A 22,535-nucleotide genomic window follows, 5' to 3' on the forward strand; every position below is an offset into this window, starting at 1 on the left:
CCACCTGTCTGGCCTCTGCCCCATTTCCCGGGACCTTCATTTGTTTATTAAGAGGCTCTGAAGCTTGGGTGATTCTGCAGCGCCCGCCCCCCCCCCATCATGCCTCCCATGTATTCATGGTTTATGATGTGTCTAATTCATTTAATTCCCTTTTAGAGATGTTTACCAGGAAATGCCAAGGCTGCCAGTATGTTATTATCACCTTCTGGCCTCAGCCTTCAGATGATACCATTGCTTATGAAAATATATCCAAGGTACCCATGCTCCGTGTGTCAGCGAGCCAGCCGACAGCACTCTTGAAGGCACTCTGGAATGCACGCCCTTATTCCGTTCCTTATTTCCATCTTTTGTTCTTACTTTCCTTATTTCATCCCTTCTCTTTTTGTATCTTCCAATGCGTTCTTTCTTTCTCTCTTTCTTTCTTTCTTTCTTTCTTTCTTTCTTTCTTTCTTTCTTTCTTTCTTTCTTTCTTTCTTTCTTTCTTTCTTTCTTTCTTTCTTTCTATAAATATACCAATTGGTTTTTTTTTATTTCTTATCTTCCTTCAGGTTAGTAATATCTTTATTTTGTCTTCAATTTTTTAAAAAATTCCATCCATCTATTATTTCTCTTTCTCTTACTTTTTACCTTCCCTTTTTTTGTCAGCCTTTCTTTCACTCTTTTATTTCTTTCTTGTCTCTTTTCTATTTCCTTTTTTTCATTCAACTGATAAACAAGACTAGCTTCCCCACATTCCGCTTTCTCCCAGGTGTTGTCATCAGTGCAATTATCTGGTGAAAGATGCATCAGAAATCGGGTCAATCGAACTGAAATCTTTGCTCATCTTGTTTCAGAAAAGGGAGCCCAATTCCTGACCCCAAACATTACGATAGCAGTCATCACGTGTCAGCACTTCCTAGGACTAGGTGCACTCTTCCAACCTGGAGTCAGATGAAGGCCCAGAGCCCTGCGGCGGGGGGAAGCCGGGCCCATAGCACCTCAAAACCCTTTCCTATTAGGCACTATACTTCTTTTCACACAACCTGAGTGGATAGACATGTGCTCTCTGACATTATTGCGGTAGGGCAGGTCCTCCGTTTAACCATATGCCACCAACCGCTGTCTATGGAACAAAGTTTGGAGTGCTGCTGTGTTTTGAAAATAATCCTCTGCAAAGTCCTCTTTTTGTTGCTTCAACTACATATATAAGAAACATTTAAAGTAACTAGCGGTACCGCATATTGTGTATGCAGATATAGCTCTCTCTCTCTGTACACTCTCTCTCGCTCCCTCACTCTTTCTCACTCGGTTTCCCTTTCTCTCTCTCTCTCCCCACCGCCCCTCTCTCTCTCTCTCTCTCTCTCTCTCTCTCTCTCTCTCTCTCTCTCTGCTCCCTCTCTATCTTGCTCTGCACTCTCTCATGCTCTCTCTTTCTCACTCGGTTTCCCTTTCTCTCTCTCTCTCTCCCCACCGCCTCTCTCTCTCTCTCTCTCTCTGCTCCCTCTCTATCTTGCTCTGCACTCTCTCATGCTCTCTCTTTCTCACTCGGTTTCACTTTCTCTCTCTCTCTCTCCCCACCGCCCCTCTCTCTCTCTCTCTCTCTCTCTCTCTCTCTCTCTCTGCTCCCTCTCCATCTTGCTCTGCACTCTCTCATGCTCTCTCTTTCTCACTCTATGTCCCTTTCTCTCGCTCTCCCTCTGCTCACTCTCTCTTGCTCTGCTCTCTCTCTTGCTCCCTCTATCTCACTCTGTGTCCCTCTCTCTCTCTCTCTCTCTCTCTCTCCCTCTCTCTGCTCACTCTCTATCTTGCTCTGCACTCTCTCATGCTCTCTCTTTCTCACTCTATGTCCCTTTCTCTCGCTCTCCATCTGCTCACTCTCTCTCTTGCTCTGCTCTCTCTTGCTCCCTCTATCTCACTCTGTGTCCCTCTCTCTCTTTCTCTCTCTCTCTCGCCCCCTCTCTCTCTCTCTCTGCTCACTCGCTCTCTTGCTCTGCACTATCTCTTGCTCCCTCTTTCTCACTCTGTGTCCTTTTCTCTCTGCTCACTCTCTCTCTTGCTCTGCTCTCTCTTTCTCACTCTGTGTCCCTTTCGCTCTCGCTCTCTCTCTCTCTGCTCACTCTCTCTCTTGCTCTGCACTCTCTCTTGCTCCCTCTATCTCACTCTGTGTCCCCCTCTCTCTTTCTCTCTCTTTCTCTCTCGCTCTCTCTCTCTGCTCACTCTCTCTCCTGCTCTGCACTGTCTCTTTCTCCCTCTTTCTCACTCTGTGTCCCTTTCTCTCTCTCTCTCTGCTCACTCCGTCTCTTGATCTGCACTCTCTCTTGCGCCCCCTATCTCACTCTGTGTCTCTGTCGCTCTGTGGGTGAGATGCTAAGCGAGGTCATCTGAATTTGAAAAGCTCTTTGCCCAAATTCAAGTCATGACATTAAAGCATTATTGAATTTAGCTGAATTTAAAATGTGCCAGTGCACGATACTTTGGCCCTGTTATTCGGGGAAATAATGAGGCTGGGATCCACTCTGAGAGGTAACTCGACCTGGCAGTTCTTCTCTGGGTTCCATGGGGAGGAGGGAACGTTTCTGCAGACCCCCTGCAGCCTGTCTTCGCCACTTCCCCTCCCCCCGCCACACACTGCTTGCTCCCCGTTTGCTGCTGCCACCAGCGCTGTTCAGGGCATCAGTGTCAGGGAGGAGAAGCATAGGTATCTTGAAGGAGAGTAATAGGGGGACCTGTGATTATACGGTTAAAAGTAGGATTAGAACAGAAGCGACAGAGGCCTACTCAGAAACATACATTGTCATTGCATGTGTCCTGCAGGAATGTCTCCCTACACTGAGGGTGCACATTTCGTATGGGGGAGGTGAGGGGCTGGTGTTCATAAGCGCATGTAAGGGAGCAGAGGACCAGGCTGCTGGGTCCATAATGGCCTTTGGTATTTTCTATTTTCTATTTGTGTTCATTATTGGTGTTTGTGCATACTGTAACACATGGTTAGTTCAGAAGTACTACCAAGCAACCAGTGGCCAGAATGCAAAAATCAACATTGCCCTGGTGCTCATAGAAGAAACAGATCATTAGCATGACCCTTTGCAAGAGGGAAGCACATTTTGAGAGACAACATGAATTCTTGGCAAAATAAGGCATTAAAGGATAGAAGCTCAGGGGCTAAAACCAAAAAGCCAGCTAGCCCCAAGTCCCAACAGTTCCAACATTACCCCTGACTCTTATTGTAAAATGGCTTTTTAAAAGCACTACATTATTATTGCTTAAGATCACTTCCAGTATATATTGTAGTCATGAAAACAATGTTACACTTGTCTTCCTGAGCAAAGCAGACGATTAAAGCATACAGTAACCATATACATTATTTTCTGATAGACGGCTGTCATTTCAAGATAGGCACTTTGGTATACTCCAGTTGTACGCATTCAAAATGCCCCTGCAAGAAAAGGGAAGGGGACACATTGCAGCACTGAGGTTCTTGTTTTTTTCTGCATAAAACCAAAGAGCATGTTGGGACCATAAGAATTACAACACATATTTACATTTGAGAAATGTGTCTGTGATAAAAGGGTTGCATACTTGAATCACTAAGTACCCAATACATACAGGGCCTGGTTCTCTTTTCACTTTACCATATAATGGCCCTCATTACGACCCTGGCGTTAAGGGATTACCGGTACCGGTAAGGTTACCGGTACCGGTAATCCCTTAACGCCTGATTACGAGGTCCCTTTGGGGGTCCCGACCTTAACGGCTGGTCTGTACCAATCGTTAAGGTAAGGACCCGCAAAGGGACCTTGAAGGTGATTACGGTACCGCATATGGGGCAAAAATGGGAATGGGGAAGGGCCAATGGTAAATGGGGAATTACCGCCCCGCCAACCTTGGAATGGGGAGGTAATTCCCCATGTCACCATGGCGGATCCGGTAAGTTACCGGCGTTAACCATGGTGCTAATAGCGTCATTGGTTAACGCCAGGGTCGTAATGAGGCCCAATCACTCTAACATCAAAGTGTTTGTAACCATGAACATATATACACCTTCATAGAGCCTCAAGATATAACTGTGAAGTTAAAATGGCTACAACATATGCCACTCCAGGGTGTTTGGGGAGCTCGCAGAAATTTAGAAGAGGAGGACTGGGAGGGGCCAGCGGACATGCTGGGACTCCAATGCACAGACATCCAAATTATATATATAGAATACGATGTATACCAGAGCACGGCATTCACAATCCCTCCCCATCGCTATTGACCAATGGAAACAAGAATCTCTATCAGGCTTTCAGGCTACTATAATAATGGGTATTTACATAGCACAGGACATACATTGGGTTGGTGTATCCTGTGGCCAGGAAGAGTATGAGTGGGTAGAGCCCATCTTTAAGTGTGGGCCACAGCGCTTCCTCTGGTGCTGCCATGGTTACCACATTTGAGGGGGCACTATCTTTGCGTCAGGGTACACACCCGGCGATATCCTCTACATCCTCCACCATTTTGCACAAGTCTAGAATCTCTTTTAGCTTCTGCAGTTGTTTTCCCTTGTATGTTGTTAAGGATTTTAAAGATGCAGCATACTCAAGACCAGGACTCTTTCTACTGGCCAGGGATGCAGGGCACAATTAAAACGCTTTTAAGTTTATTTCCTTCAGATTCAATTTTTGAGAAGGCAGCCAACCCATCTCACAAACCCCCCTTAACGTACACCCCGTGTCGCAATGGAACATGAACTAGGCTGGTGTGTAATAATGAAATATTTATTTATTTTCAATTTTGAATAAAAATCAAACACATTCAATATAGGGCAGCACTCACCAGAGTTGTGATAATTACATGATAAAATGATAGGATACACTTAGTTTAACCTTCTAATATAAGATACACAATGCACAATCGAATGAAAGCAAGATTACTTTTCGGGTAGTATTTTCAAAAAGCACCACAGTTAGGCGTTCCCCCTGTAACACTCTCTCAAACCCCTGTTAACCAGATTTTGTGTGGGTAGAATGGCGTAGCAAAGAGTCAGGTATACTAGGAAAAAATCGGAATGCAAATCCGACCTACCACCCCTGAATGGGAGGCCAAAATCGGATTAAGCTCCCTTGAAAAAGGAGCAAATTGGCACTAGGAATTACTGAATGGTTATTTTACATGTGCGGTTGAATGAATAAGACAAGAATTGGTGTGGCGGTACTATATCAGGTAAGAAAACTTACAAGCTACAAGGCGATGTACTAACAACGGCCATACAGTTTAAAAAATTTACATTGGAAGGAAAAAACAGTGCAAGAGTAAACGCTTGCCATACGGCCTGAAACAAATTTCTCTGCTCTTTCACAGATTTTGCTTGACACAACATACCATTCAGTGAGGAATGCCCCCATTTCCTGGTGTACAACCTGAATATGGATGAACATGACTGTGTTTTACTAAAACCCAAGCAGGGTGATGTTCAAAAGATATAAATAACATCAGTGCACAGTCATTTTAAACACAGAATATTTTCTCTTTTAGTTAGAAGTTGCGAGCTGGCAGCATAGCAGCGCTGGGCCAGACTGCTTTTGAATTCTTCTTGTTGGTGCACATGTAGAAAATAACTGCAGCCATTCTCAGGGTGTTCTATGTTCCATCTTGCCCCATATGTGCTCCGCAGAGCCAGCGTAGCCATTATTTTTGGTAACTGCTAAAATTGCAGTTTTGATGTAAGGGAATAAACACATAGCAGAGCCAGTGCAGCCATTCTTCTTGTAACTGCTGAAAATGCAAGTTTGGTGGTTCAGGGGAGTTCTGCTGGGCTGGTAAATTTACCCCACAACGTAGTGGTACGAAACGTGCCCATGTGCTCTAATATCCCTCTGTTATTAGTACCGTGCTCTGTCCTGGGGCGGGGTATTCCCCCTTGGTTCTCTACCAACCACTGTTTGTGGTACTTCTCTATCTTATCCTTGTACAATGGCAACGCACTATACATATGCTCCAGCAGAGTCATTTCCCCCATATTAACATCAGTATATTCAAACAAAGCTTCTAGTTGTATGTCGCACACAGTATTATTGTAACCAACACTACCAGTCCTCCATTCCCACCTCCCGGTCGCCCCCTATTCACGCCCTGCCCCACCTTTACACTCACTCCCACCCTTCTCAAACCGCACACTCAAACTATTTTCACAGGCTCTCCCTTGGCCTCCACCCACTTCACAATAATAGCTCAATACACTAAAACAATAAACAAAAATAATAAGCTAAAAAAACAAACACTACTTTTCCTCTTTCCCCCACCGGAATATGTTGGGCACAGGAAGCCGAGCCCTGTAATTATACTGAGCTTCTACCTTTGTATCCTCCTTATCACAATAAAAAAATGGCGCCACCTTCTCCCTTACTCAGAGAGGTCCCCACACTCCTTTTTTCCTCCTTGTAATCTCCTTAACAATAATAATAATATAAAAATACAAAAACACCAAGGGACCTTTTCACACTCTCCCACCACCAACACACACACACACACACACACACTTCACTTCCCCACTCACTCGTACCCCTTTTGTTGTTGCTAACAAGAGGTGTACCTACATTTGGATGTTCACCGAGCTCCTCCATCACGGGGTCCCAACAACACCCAGCACTCTCCTAAGAGCTGTGCCTCGCTTCGGAGAGCAGACAGGAATTCTGTAAAAACGTCTCCTGTACACCACTGCAGGTTGCGTGCTTGGGACTTGCCACTGTAGGTCGGCGCTGCCCCTCCAGAGAAGCGGCCTGGAAACCACTGTCTTCGCGGGGGGCGCTGGGATCACATTGGGGTCACCAAAAATGCAAAGAAACCCCTCAACGCTCACACCAGAAAAAATGCAACCCACCAGGGAAAAAGGCCCAGCACACCAATTACAAGGAAAACAAAGTTTTATTTCCACAAAATAGCAATGCGCCAGCAAAGAACTCTGCTGCATCCGAACGTTCTGCCGAAATCAGTACGAACAGCACTTTATGAAGGCATACAGCATCATCAGTGATGTAAATTACATAATGTACAAACCCGCTTGGCTGGTTGGTCAAGACCCTATATATAGGCTACCTGCTCAATAAGGGATGCAAGGCCATTTCTACCAGCCACGTCTGTCCATCTTCTTCCATGTGGGCTCCTCCTTGTGCGTCATCAGGCATAAAGCTGCCACTAACTGGCAATTATATGAAGAAAAACAATACTGGCTCTATCTCTTACCTAATATGCACCTGGTACTGCAGACATGGGCTAAGAAGATACCTCGAGGCCATTACTTCTAACAAACTACAGCTTGATTCCAGACATGTAGGCGCTCAACCAAAGTTCCCCACCCTCATTTTAGCTATGTTGTTTTATCCTTCCCAGCACCTCGCAGCACAAATCACTCAACCTATGGTGAATGCAACTGGTTCCTGTTTTCAGATCTTTTCTGATCGATTGGAGGGGTCTAACAGTTTTATGGTTGGTGGTCTGGCACTGGCTGGTATCTTGGAATACTGGGGGTCTTGGGACTGGGGCTTTTGAGTGCTACCTAAATCTGCAACAGGAAAGGTCAGAGCCTCCTGCCCGCCTTCTCGTGGGATCGCTTTTCACAGTGAGCTCTCAACCCACTCGTGGCCTTGCAGGGCGCATTCCTTCTGGGATACGAAATGTTGGCAACATGAGACAATGAAGGTCTATGAATCTCTGCAGTTCTGGCCTTTCTCACCAGTGTCCAAGCTACAACCTATCCCCATTTCCATACACTTTTATTTGTATTTGTGTGGCTCGTGCCTGCGGCCCTGGCTTCAGCACAAAACTAGGCCTCGATTTGAATGTGGCTGCTACTATCTAAGATGGCGTTTGATTCTCCATGTATACCAGAGAAAACACGAACACCACTATCCCTGCACTATGACCCCTAGCAACACCCCCCCCCCCATTCCCATGTAACTTTCCTTGGTCCTTAGTGAACATTCCGAAGCCTCTATTTCATCCAAAAGTGCTGGGGGGCCTGGGATGATCATCCCTCCTTCCCAACACTAATACTGAATAAAGAAGCATTCTTTTCTACTACCCTGGTCTGGAGTGGTCCCTGCTTCATCATTACTTACCTTAAGACCAGGAGAATACCTCATTTGGTGACAAGCTGGCGGAAAAATGAATCCAGGGCAGTAATGCAGCTGATTGTCCATGAAAGAATACAGTCCATGAAGATCCTGAAGTGGATGCAGCCCAAAGTACTGAAAATCCGCAAGGAGAAAAGTAACTAGGCCCAGAAACATGTCTTGGCTGGACATTGGGAGGGTAAAGCTGAATGTTCCCAATCCGTGGAGGTTTGGTGGACGTTGGTCCTCTTGAATTTGCAGTTTTGGGCCCAGGAGATTGCTGCTATTTGGAAAAGAAAGTCTGTGCCCAGCATTAGAGATGATCCAGCAGAGTGCATCTTTTGAAAAGTAACAGTACTGCAGTGCAGGGAAAGGGCATTCTGATCATAGGAGAGCACAGCAGAACTGGGGCATTGTGGGACACGAAGTTCCGTGTGTGTGGCCTTTTTGACTCGGTGTGCTGGCCGGGCAGTGTGAATTTGGGCCGATTTGGAGATTCGTTTTCCGGGGTCCGCTGGGCCCAGGGATGGCCACACACCTGCCGTCGGTCCAGTGTTCCAGCTTGCCATTGCTCAGACGCCGGGATGTGCATGGCTCCATTGTTGCTCAGTTGGAGCAGGAGAACAATCGAGGAAAGGCCCTATAAACGTTTGGCACGTGATGACGTGCAGGGATCGTTACACGTGTTATGACACGCTGTACAATGGAGGTTTTTTCTATTTACGGATTAACAGAGCCTCACTGTGATCTGTATCAAGAAGGATCGGCATTGTGAAAAATCGCTGTAAGAACTGGGAGGATAGCTCAGGGGCAATGCGCTCACCTTGGAAGCAAGAGGTCACGGAGCAACACAGGTTCGATTCCCGGGTCCGTGCTTAGAAATCTCTGGGTATTAAGCGCTTTATAAATAACCAATTACATTTAAGAACAGACAGTACTTTATTTATGCAGCGGTGGAACAATTTGGTCAAGCCGCATTAAAGAACCTTAAGAGGCAGCTGTGGCGGCGACAGCACAACGTGTAGCGGCATTGTGTGTGGCAACTTCCTTTGATCCAATGTACCTGTATTTTGTAACCGGTGTGTTAAGAGACTGCATTCTTCTGGGACAGTGCAAGAATCAGACAGTCCAGGATAATTTTTAATTGAATTACTTATCTGGCTGATGGAAAAGTGGCTGATGCCTACAGATGTTTCATTTACGTGCTCATGAGTTGTTTTAATTTGGAGATGCGGCCAGAATTGTTTACTTAATGTTATGCTGAATTCATTGAAAAGAAGGGTAGGCACCCTGTGGTGTAAGGACATTTGCACTTGGGTGTGTTGGTTAAGGCGATGACAATCTTGGAGAAACTGGCATGTTCATATGTTCCTAGTGTGCAAGTTATGAGGCTAAAGTCAATTGTTCCTTTAAGCACTGAAGGACATTAAGGGATGACACAGATTTTAAAAGTGATCTTTTTTTATTGCATGTGCATGATACGTGAGTGAGATAAGTGTATGTGGGATACAATGTTTACAGGAACACAAGCAATGATGCGTTTTAAATAATGGTGTGACGTTGATTGCCAGACTTATGGGAGAGAGCGTAACATGGTGTTTTTAAGGACACGTGAAGATGAACCTCTAGAAGAGTGGGGCAAGGCAATAACTAGTGCCTCTGTTATGTACTGTATGCACAGTATAAGTGTTTCAATAGATATTATGACCAAGCATGAATGAATGCTGAAGGGCGACAGGGCATGCGGGCGGGCATGGCATGTGCATACTGGTGTGGGATCTAGACTTCATAGCATGCTACTTTGTGTTTGGGTTTGGATTTCACTGCCTGATCCCCACTGTTATCTAATTATCCAATCCATGCCTAGGAATGGCACAGCGGGTTTTACTGTTTCATTATGCATGCCAGTGGTTTAAGCGTTCGCTCAAGGGGTTAAAGAATGCATGATTGAAGTCTACACGTGATGAAAGGAGTTGAATCATAAGGAATGGCCAACCCAACACTGTACTGAAATTAGAACACCTTCATTGCTCCAGTGTTGAGGTGACGTCTGGGCCGTGTAGCGCAGTTAGTATATGTGTTCCAGCCTTAGAGGTTTTATAAGGAAGTCTGGATACTGGGGGCACAGCACAGTCAGTTTTGAGTTCCAGCATTAACGTTTTGTATTGTTCCAGCATTTGGGAGAAGTTTGGATATGGAAATAAGTGGGCACGTTTGTGTACTTGTCCAGGAGTTATAACGAAGTCTGGATATTGAGTATAATACTTGTCCAGCAGTTATAAGGAAGTCTGGATATTGAGTATAATACCTGTCCAGCAGTTATAAGGAAGTCTGGATATTGAGTATAATTATAAGGAAGTCTGGATATTGAGTATAATACCTGTCGAGCAGTTATAAGGAAGTCTGGATATTGAGTATAATACCTGTCCAGCAGTTATAGGAAGTCTGGATATTGAGTATAATACCTGTGGAGCACTTATAAGGAAGTCTGGATATTGAGTATAACACCTGTCCAGCAGTTATAAGGAAGTCTGGATATTGAGTATAATTATGAGGAAGTCTGGATATTGAGTATAATACCCGTCGAGCAGTTATAAGGAAGTCTGGCTATTGAGTATAATTATAAGGAAGTCTGGTTATGGAAATAAGGGGGCACTTTTGTGTACCTGTCCAGCAGTTATAAGGAAGTCTGGATATTGAGTATAATACCTGTCCAGCAGTTATAAGGAAGTCTGGATATTTAGTATAATACCTGTCCAGCAGTTATAGGAAGTCTGGATATTGAGTATAATTATAAGGAAGTCTTGATATTGAGTATAATACCTGTCGAGCAGTTATAAGGAAGTCTGGATATTGAGTATAATACCTGTCCAGCAGTTATAGGAAGTCTGGATATTGAGTATAATTATAAGGAAGTCTGGATATTGAGTATAATACCTGTCCAGCAGTTATAAGGAAGTCTGGATATTGAGTATAATTATAAGGAAGTCTGGATATTGAGTATAATACCAGTCGAGCAGTTATAAGGAAGTCTGGATATTGAGTATAATACCTGTCCAGCAGTTATAGGAAGTCTGGTTATTGAGTATAATTATAAGGATGTCTGGATATTGAGTATAATACCTGTCCAGCAGTTATAAGGAAGTCTGGATATTGAGTATAATTATAAGGAAGTCTGGATATTGAGTATAATACCTGTTGAGAAGTTATAAGGAAGTCTGGATATTGAGTATAACACCTGTCCAGCAGTTATAAGGAAGTCTGGATATTGAGTATAATTATAAGGAAGTCTGGATATTGAGTATAATACCTGTCGAGCAGTTATAAGGAAGTCTGGCTATTAAGTATAATTATAAGGAAGTCTGGTTATGGAAATAAGGGGGCACTTGTGTGTACCTGTCGAGCAGTTATAAGGAAGTCTGGATATTGAGTATAATACCTGCCCAGCAGTTATAAGGAAGTCTGGATATTGAGTATAATACCTGTCCAGCAGTTATAGGAAGTCTGGATATTGAGTATAATACCCATCGAGCAGTTATAAGGAAGTCTGGATATTGAGTATAATACTTGTCCAGCAGTTATAAGGAAGTCTGGATATTGAGTATAACACCTGTCGAGCAGTTATAAGGAAGTCTGGATATTGAGTATAATACCTGTCCAGCAGTTATAAGGAAGTCTGGATATTGAGTATAATTATAAGGAAGTCTGGATATTGAGTATAATACCTGTCGAGCAGTTGTAAGGAAGTCTGGATATTGAGTAAAACACGTGTCCAGCAGTTATAAGGAAGTCTGGCTATTGAGTATAATTATAAGGAAGTCTGGTTATGGAAATAAGGGGGCACTTTTGTGTACCTGTCCAGCAGTTATAAGGAAGTCTGGATATTGAGTATAATTATAAGGAAGTCTGGTTATGGAAATAAGGGGGCACTTTTGTGTACCTGTCCAGCAGTTGTAAGGAAGTCTGGCTATTGAGTGTAATTATAAGGAAGTCTGGTTATGAAAATAAGGGGGCACTTTTGTGTACCTGTCCAGCAGTTATAAGGAAGTCTGGATATTGAGTATAATACCTGCCCAGCAGTTATAAGGAAGTCTGGATATTGAGTATAATACCTGTCCAGCAGTTATAGGAAGTCTGGATATTGAGTATAATACCCGTCAAGCAGTTATAAGGAAGTCTGGATATTGAGTATAATACTTGTCCAGCAGTTATAGGAAGTCTGGATATTGAGTATAATACCCGTCAAGCAGTTATAAGGAAGTCTGGATATTGAGTATAATACCTGTCGAGCAGTTATAAGGAAGTCTGGATATTGAGTATAATTATAAGGAAGTCTGGATATTGAGTATAATACCTGTCGAGCAGTTATAAGGAAGTCTGGATATTGAGTACAACACCTGTCCAGCAGTTATAGGAAGTCTGGATATTGAGTATAATACCCGTCGAGCAGTTATAGGAAGTCTGGATATTGAGTATAATACTTCTCCAGCAGTTATAAGGAAGTCTGGATATTGAGTATAATTATAAGGAAGTCTGGTTATGGAAATAAGGGGGCACTTTTGTGTACCTGCCCAGCAGCATGTGTAGAGGAGTGCACGTTCCACAGTAGTAGTTACAGTGGTAAATGGAAGTCTGGGATTAGGAACAGGTAGCACCCTGGGTGCCTTCCAGCATTTATTTATGAGTTGATGGATCGGGGCTAGTGATCTTGTGTCTCAGAGATTCTCTGTGGTAGAAAATGGCAGTTTTTGTTAGTAATATAAAATGTGAAGAAGCACATAGGGGGAACTGGCTATTTGAGGCGATGCAAGAATGAGTCTATAAGGACACATTTTATTCTAATTTCCACAGTTATCATAGGGGCATAAGGCGCAGCTAACCTGTTGTTCATGTGGTTATCTGTTTTCTTCATACAATACTTCTTTGTGTTGCAGTTTTGTTTTGTGTGATCTGTGTCGTGTCAGTATCTTTTCCCACTTTTATGTGTTCTATTTAGGGGAGTTGGTTATGAGTTTGTCGTCATTTCCTTTGTATGTAGGTGAGGGTATGAGTTCTGACAGAATGCAGAGAGTTGGAAAGTTTTCCTTTGCTTTTTGGATAGGAGCGAGCATGAGCTTGAGTGTGAGAGGCTCAGGTCAGGATGTGGCAGATCCTGATGGAAGGTGCTAACTTTCTTGGAAGGCTACGTTAGTTGGGTAATGTTTATGGTCTCTTGTGAGCGGTTGTGCTCAGGCGTGGCAGGCCTGAGGTCCTGGGTGGCAGTCAGGACACACGGGTGTTATGGCAATGTTAGGAAGTTAGTATTTGTCCAGAATCATAGGCATAGTGACTATGGCCTATGTTAGAGTCTCGTTTGTTTGTTTAAGAGTGGAGGATGTTTACTGAATATGTGTATGTATGTTTATGTTGAGTGAGCTTAGAGGCTGCATGGAATGTATTGGAAGGGTATGATGCAAGTGGAATGGTAGCGTGTTTGGGGTTCCTGAAGTGGACATGAAAAGGGGATTGCCCCAAATGTGGTACAGCTAATGAAGGGGTCTCAGATATGAGTTCACAAAGAAATACATAAGCTGTGAAAAATCAATTCAGAGAAAGCTACTAATTCTAATTGACTTGGTATCCAACAAATGGATATCCGAACTTGAAACTTCCCAGGATGGCCAAGAAAAACATAAAGCAATGTGAAATCACATCCAACACAACTTATTGAAAAATATATTCACATTTTTTATTATTACACTAAGGTGAATACATTTAACAAATACACAAAAATCCTTTTAGTTAGATTGCAGCATATACATGAAATGTTATGTTTTGAACAAATACATGAATATGCCTAAGACAAGTGCATGAAGACAACAAATTTCTACTTCTTTATAGTACAAGTCTGCCGATTGTGCAGAAATATATGAATGCGATAATACAGGTCTGGGGTTCCTGAAGTGACATTTGGGACACTGAGAGAGAGACAGGGAACAAGAAGGATGTTTGTTACCACTCTCCTACATCTGATCTACATCTGTAACTAACACCGCATGAAGAAGCCTCCCTTTTCTACTAACCTGGTCTAGACTGCAGGGGATGGACCCCACCTGCATATGACTATCCTCCGGGTTATACAAGGCACAAGGGACAAGCACTCACAACCAAGAATAACACAAATATCCATTCACACACATGTCCCCTTAATAATAATGATAATGAGGAGTATCAACAAGTACAGGCGAGATCACATCAAATACCCAACTATAACTAAACAACATCTATGCCGAGCCACTGGCCACCAAGCTCAGCCCACACTGAACAAGTCTCAAAGTGGACCTAGGGTCTCATTTTCATTTTTCAGGCCATAGAAATGCTCGAAGGATTTTTGGTGAATGTACAAGTGTGTCCAGAACTGGTGGCAGCAGTTACTTTTAAATCATTTTTGACTCTTTCTATGGTCCAAACTGCGTTTACCGTGTTTGGCCCAGGACAGTGGCCACTGCCTAAAATGGCCATGCCACGAGGTCCTTTATTCTGTCCTTTGGCCATTTTGTCCCATTCCCTTCCTCAGGTCAAGCAGATCCAGGAAATTCCTTATTTGGTCATGCAGACCCCGTCCAAACCAAAGCTTTTGCAGGCTTCTGCATGCCTTGTGTGTGTGTGCCGAGGATGTGGGCTGGAGATGTCTAGTTCCAATACACATCCTGGGTGGCAGGATGTCTGGTGTGCTGGGATGACTGGGACACTTTGGTCCATAATTGGTTCACGTCTAGGATGGCTGAATGTGAGCAGATCTCTCATTGGTTTCTCTTTGTGTTGGCGCAAAGGAGATTTTGGATAAGAGAAGGCACCTTACACCTATTCCAGGTCAATCGTCTGAGTTCACACCAAATTTGGTAAAGGAGCCAAGTATCCTGAACCGCTGAAGCAGATCCGTACAACTGCTGCTTGACCCGCTGGAAGGTTTGGCACCCTGACCGCGCTGTTGTCCCGTCGGAGCCCCTGTTTCTCATTAATCACAGAAGGCCTGCACGGGCGCTTTGACCCATTGGAGTATTGGGACTAACTACTCTCGGCACCTCCTGCTTAACCTGCAAACAAGCCTGCGTGGAAGTGTTCCTGGACCGCCCAATGAACTGACCAGCTTGTACGGGACCTTTGCCCTGGAAGCGCTATCATCTCGAGTTTTGACTTGAGCCTTTGGAGACTGTAAGCTCTATGTGGGTAGAAGGCACTCTCTCACTGAGTTTTGTACATCTAGCATTCCTAGGTCTGTAACTAGGAGAGTCTGCCTGAACCCGAGCATACGCGGTCACTGTGTCACCCGCTGTGGTGACGAGCTTCGTGGGTACCTTGCTGCTGTGACCCCCTGTGCCCTAAGACAAGCTGCAGTGGAACTGGCCCGATCCCTTCATCAGAAGCGGAGAAATCACCACTGTCCCGCCACAGACAGAGGTCCCGGAATGCAGCCTCTGAAAGCTGCAGAGACACGCAACTGCAGGATTTGAACCTGCGAACGATCTGGACTTGACTGATGAAGTTTGGTCCGGAGCGCACTGAAGGTCAGTAAGTACATGCATCCCTTACTGGTGGCCCCTGGTGCATCCATACACTTTTAGGCATGAGTGTCCCCTGAGTGCCACTCTCCTTTGTCAAGGTAGCATGTGCTACCAAGCTATTCACGATTCTTGGACTTTGTTCTGCCCTCTTATGGAGACCCTACTTGAATAGTGGAACTTTATTCTTCATCGCCTCACCCACCTTCCTGAGTCACTACAGCCCCTTGAAGAGACCTGTTTTGAACTTAACCGCACAATCGAGTGCTCCGGCACTGAATGTACTTTTGAGAACAAGGCTGCACACTTCGTAGGGACTGGACTGCCTATTAGTTAGGGTTTGAATTGATGAAGAACTGCCTAAAATATATTCACACTGTATGACCCCTTTGCTGTTACAGGTTGTGGATCTCTACTTGTGTAATATTCCTTTAGGCCAATAGATACTGCATATATTTTTCCTAGTTAATGTTGTATTAGTTTTGTTAATATTGCTGAGTTTTACTTTGTGTTTGAGTTAAAAGTCCTTTAATAAATGTATATGTATTTTTGATATGTACACCTGACAGAGTAATTTGTGGTGCTGTTTACTGTGTGTGCTCATTGTGGGCTTTCGATCACCTTCACCAATCCTGAGACCTAGTGTTGACCGCCACCAACGCTACATTGATTGGTCTTGCTTGTCCAGAAGGTTACCCTGTTCCAGAAACTGGGCTGGCCTTCTGAACCTCTGCCCACCAGGTCAGAGTTCAGAAATCCATCTAAACAATTGGTGTACAGTGGTGGAATGGGATGTAAGGTACCCAGTGTTGCGCACTGGTGAAGGTACCCAGATTACACTTACCCTGGACACATAGTGACCTTAGAAGAAACTTAACTGGAAAGGCTAACGACCTATCTTAAAATATGGAAGCAATAACTAATATAACATAACATGTGAATGCACCATTAATATTGATGCAAAACTGAAAACCAATTGGCCAAAAGCTATTGGTGGATGCAAAGTTTATTCCGGAGGCCTGGGCAGGATCAGTTTTAACAATGAAGCTGGTTCCCCATCAATATAAATTCAATGGGATGTGTGTACACAACAAAACACAGCCTGTTTTACAGCCAACATTTTAAAGTTGATAATGTGCTATAGGTAGCCCGGACATCATGTGGGCACCCCTATTGATTTTCTCAATATAGCATACATGATTTATAATGTGAGTTGCAAAACTCCAAATCCCAGAATGCAATGAATAAAACACTGAATAAACCTATCACAAGTGACACCGGACATTTGTCAGTAGTTTGCGCCTTGGTGTAGGCGTGGGAAAGGCCCTTGCCAGGCACAGCCATAGTGGTATTAACTGGCCATTGATGGTACCAAGTGCAAAATGGTGCGAGTACCTGGGCATCTAATAGCAGTGCCTGGCAAATGCCTAACACTTATATACAAGCCAAAAGTGTTGGCTTTGCCAATGCTTGTTTTTAACAGGACTTCAGTGAAGGACACACAGAGTGCATATGTTATGTTATGTTACAGTGAAGGTTCTTATACCGTGCACTGTTATAAATCGTGCGGCTGAAGGAAGACCTGGTAAGACATTTTTATTACAGCAGTAGCAGATTTACAACTCCAATTAAGTCAGTAAGGGCCTCATTACGAGTATGAAGGTTGCCATGCCCTTAATAAGGGCATGGCTGCCTCCATACTGGGTTCCAGTACCGGGTTCCTCCAATGAGGACTTACCGGCCATTCCAACCTTGGAGGACCCGTTAGGTCCTCATTGGAAAAACCCATCCCCATTCCCATTTGAGCCCCCACAGCTCCATGGGAATGGGGAGGGAGCTAATAACAGGCCCGTTAATAACGGGCCCGTTATTAGCTCCATGGTCCCCTCACAGGACCCGCTAAGGACACCTGGTTTTAATAGGGCGTCCCGTAATGAGGGGTGCCGGTCCTGTACTGGCACCCTTTATTACGGGAGCGCCAGCCTCGTAATGGGGCCCTAAGTCTCAGAAGACTACTTTGAAAAAGCACTGGCAGGCCCTTTGAGTGTAAAGTTTGATGCTAAGGCTTGATAACCTCCATCCAACACACCATACAAAACAGACCAAGCGATCACAGCTCAAACCCCACCGACGAGGAACACGGAAAGAAGCTACGAAACTTCCCAGAAATATCAGTTGAGGCTTTCGTCAATCTGGTAAACCAAAGCAACAAATCAGGCTCTCCTGAAGACCCTTGCCCCCCCGGACCTATACAAAACAATTCTCAAACAAGGAACCTCCATGGAATACCACAGGAACCTCCTCAACCTCTCAATCTCAACAGGTAACGTACCACAGGCCTTCAAATCAGCTTACATCAAGCCGCTACTCAAAGACACAACAGGAAACGTAGAGGACTTATCCAACTACAGACCCATCTCCAACATACCCTACATAGCCAAACTGCTAGAAACGTACGTCTAACAAATAACCCAAGAATTCATAGAAGAGCATTGCCTACTAGACCAGACACAAGTTGGTTTCAGACCTATGAGAGGAACAGAATCAGCTCTCCTCTCAATATGGGACGACCTAAAAACAAACGCAGACTCGGACAACAGTACTGCCCTGATTCTCCTTGATCTGTCTGCAGCTTTCGACACTGTCAACCACGCCATCCTCATAAAGAGATTAGAAGGACTAGGGATAACAGACACTTCCCTACCATGGATCAAATCCTTCCTAACAAACAGAACAGAAACAGTATGGATGAAACCTTTTAAATCCAAACCCAGAGACTCCATGTGCGGAGTACAACAAGGATCATCCTTCTCCCCGCTTCTTTTCAACATATACATGTACCTATTAATCAAACTCATCAAAAACACGGCCTCACATGCTACAACTACGCCGACAATACTCAAATAATCTTCAACATACAAGACACCCGAGAAGAAAACACCACACTAGAGAATTGCCTTTGTGACATATTCAACTGGATGAACCTCAACCATCTCAAAATCAACCCAAGCAAAACAGAGATAATGACTGTTTCAAGAAAGGGAGGAGACATCAACTACATCCCCTGGCCAAGAGCTCAGCACCACACCAGAACCATCATCACTGGCTACCACTAAAACAGCGAATAAAGTTCAAGTCCATGTGCATCACACAGAGAGCAATACACAAACAAGGCACAGAATTCCTAAGCGACAAACTACGCCTACATCAACCGACAAGAACCCTAAGATCAAGCACCGACATACGCCTGGAACCAAAACCCTACAACAGAATAAAACTCGGAGGATCCTCTTTCTCTCACCAAGCACCCAAAACCTGGAATTACCTACCTAAGAATATACGGAAAACAACAAACCACCTAGCATTTAGGAAACTCCTCAGATCATGGCTCTTCACAGCGTAACCACAGTGGAGACGCACTAGAATGCCCAGACATTAAAACAACGATGAAAATAACTCCAGCCTCGGCCACTCTCAAATTGGACAAACACTCAAACGAAACAATCAACCACTCGACAGAACATGATATCAAGGAAAATAGCCACAAAAGGAAGGCTCCAGAGACTGATCACATACGTGGACCCAGACGAAAGCCCTCAAGTGACTCACCCACTCGTACGTACCGGACGGACCATATCCAGACCGGCAGACGCATTTAGACAGAATTGTGAATATTAGCATGGCCACACTTAGATGGAATTGTGGATCTTGGCCTGCGTCGCATGTAGATGGGACTTTGCATGTTAGCATGCCCGACCTTAGATAGAATTGTGAATATTAGCATGTCCACACTTAGATAGAATTGAGAGTATTAGCCTGCGTCGCATCTAGATAGGACTTTGAATGTTAACATGCCCACACTTAGATAGATTTGAGAGTATTAGCCTGCGTCGCATCTAGATAGGACTTTGAATGTTAGCATGCCCGCACTTAGGTGAAACCTGAATGTCAACATGCCCACACTTAGATAGATTTGAGAGTATTAGCATGCGTCGCATCTAGATAGGACTTTGAATGTTAACATGCCCGCACCTATGCAAAACCTGAAGACTAGCATAGGCCACACTTAGAATTGTGGACATTGGCCTGCGTCACATCTAGATAGGATTGATTGAAGGATAGCATGCCCGCGCCTAGATGAAACTTGACTGTTAGCATGTGCCATACTTAGAATTGTGGACATTGGCCTGCGTCACATCTAGATAGGATTGATTGAAGGATAGCATGCCCGCGCCTAGATGAAACTTGACTGTTAGCATGTGCCACACTTAGAATTGTGGACATTGGCCTGCGTCACATCTAGATAGGATTGATTGAAGGATAGCATGCCCGCGCCTAGATGAAACTTGACTGTTAGCATGTGCCACACTTAGAATTGTGGACATTGGCCTGCGTCACATCTAGATAGGATTGATTGAAGGATAGCATGCCCGCGCCTAGATGAAACTTGACTGTTAGCATGTGCCACACTTAGAATTGTGGACATTGGCCTGCGTCACATCTAGATAGGATTGATTGAAGGATAGCATGCCCGCGCCTAGATGAAACTTGACTGTTAGCATGTGCCACACTTAGAATTGTGGACATTGGCCTGCGTCACATCTAGATAGGATTGATTGAAGGATAGCATGCCCGCGCCTAGATGAAACTTGACTGTTAGCATGTGCCACACTTAGAATTGTGAACACCAGCCTGCGTAGCATCCAGATAAAGCTGTGAATGTTAGCATGCCCACACCTAGACAGATATCTAAACACTAGCCTGCGCCGCATCTAGATAAGACTGTGAATGTTGGCATGCCCACACCTAGACAGATATCTAAACACTAGCCTGCGGCGCATCTAGATAAGACTGTGAATGTTAGCATGCCCACACCTAGACAGATATCTAAACACTAGCCTGCGCCGCATCTAGATAAGACTGTGAATGTTGGCATGCCCACACCTAGATATAATTCTAAACACCAGCCGGCGCCGCATCTAGATGGGATTGTGAAGGCCAACAAGTGCCACACTTAGACAAAACTGTGAATGTTAGCATGCTAAAGGTCAGCTAACCCACTAACCAATATAAGCTCAAACTTTGCATACTTATCTCACTCAAAAACTCACACAACCATCTCTCGCACCACAAGCCGCACACACTTCACAACACTGCAACAACACATAAACCGGAGAAACAGCACACGTGGGCTGACACCGATCCAATACCCGCACCAAAGCTCAGCACCCGGTGTATACCGAGTTGAAGCTGCCAACAGAACATCACTCCTCTCACTATCCTACTCCCTCTTCACCTTACTAACCCATCCCACCTTATCGTTTACAGATCTGCCAGAGCGCCTGGGGACCAATTCCGTTGGTGACGGTGCGCGGTACAAATACCTTTAACATTTAACATTTAACATTTAAAGCAAGCTCAAAGAGTTCCAAGGGATTAGCATGGCCATGGGCAGTGAAGGAGTATGTACAATTCCAAACAACACCTACAGGCTGTGTGTCCTTCCTTATATTCCCTTCCTCCCTATCTGTACTCTAATGCAATAGTTTCAGCTTATAGACGCAAGTGACACTGAATAGTCAGAACTAAACATTAGGCCTGGGTGAGCTACTATGGCTGATGTGCCACAGCATGGGAGCGATGGCTGATCCCCTTTCTCGAGGTCACAGCTGATCCCGTGTCCTGGTGGTAGTGCCTGCGATCTGGGGCTGACCCCCTTTCCCAGGGCCTTTGTCTGAGAATAAGATCTGAAGCTCTGCCCCACTGTCACTGCCTGTGGCCGAAGGCTGCCTGACGCCACGTCCCAGTGTCCCTGCCTGTGATTTGCTGTTATGAGGAGACGCGGCCCGCTTTGTTACTCCATTATTTATCCATGTTACGTGGAGGGGCGCTCGCATGGAGCTGCCTGATAAGCAGCCCGTGCAGCCCCCCGCGGGAGCAGGGGGCCCCCTCGGCAGCTGCTGCGCTCCTTGCGCGCGATGAGGAGGCAGATAAACGAACGCTCCCACCCTCAGCCCTTGTGAGAACTGAATTAAACCCAAGGAGCGAGGCTCGTTCCCAACACCCTAATCGCCGACAGCTTAGAGGGGCCAAAGAACAGAGTGACAGGCGGAAGCACGCGGGAGGAGGGAGCAAGGGGGGCAAGCAAGGAGGTACCAGATAGACAGGGAATTATGAAACATGGGGGGGGGGCAGTTCCTAGATGATAGTGTGCGCAGGGTTAAACACCAAACTAGCCCTGGGGCGCAGCTTACTCTGTAATATTAGGCGGGGATGGGGGCGGTAGGGAGCCAGAGTATTTTTATATATATTTACATTTAATGATTACGGCACCGCCCTGCAAGTGCTTGGCCTTCATATCACCCACTATACCGCTTTGCAGTTGCAGGCTGCGTCTCGGGCATCATTGCTCAGGCTTCAGCTTTCAAACTTCTTCGGCTCTTCACGGCTGAAAACGTTCGAGTGTTCGAAGCAGTTGAAGGGCCCTGCAGAGGAGGGCGGGAGACCGTCTCCTGCAGGTACCTTGTTTTTCTTTTATTCCAAACTCGAGCACATGCTCGAGCTAGAAATGGTATATGTACGAGAGCAGGCACTCGGCTTCTTGCACTGGAAACCGAATCAAATGGGTTTTCTATTTCCAGCTCAATCACTGCGGTTCCCTCATGCAAGGATGTGTAGCACGCAAAGGTTGCAGGTGCAGGCAATAGAACATTATTGTTTTTCTATTTCTAGCGCAAGCCCAGGGTAGAAATGGAAACGGTATTCTGTCTATTTCTAGCTCTGACTTTTTTCTATTTCTAGCCCTGACTTTTTTCTGTCTCGAGCGAAGGTGTGAAGCATTATTTTCCTATTTCTGACCAGTGATCAGCACTGGCGCCATCCCACAGGGCAATACATTAAGCACGGAGAAGATGGTGGTTGAGAA

This window comes from Ambystoma mexicanum, chromosome 3p (assembly GCF_040938575.1).
Source record: "Ambystoma mexicanum isolate Mex_15411 chromosome 3p, UKY_AmexF1_1, whole genome shotgun sequence".
Classification (NCBI taxonomy): Eukaryota; Metazoa; Chordata; class Amphibia; order Caudata; family Ambystomatidae; genus Ambystoma; species Ambystoma mexicanum.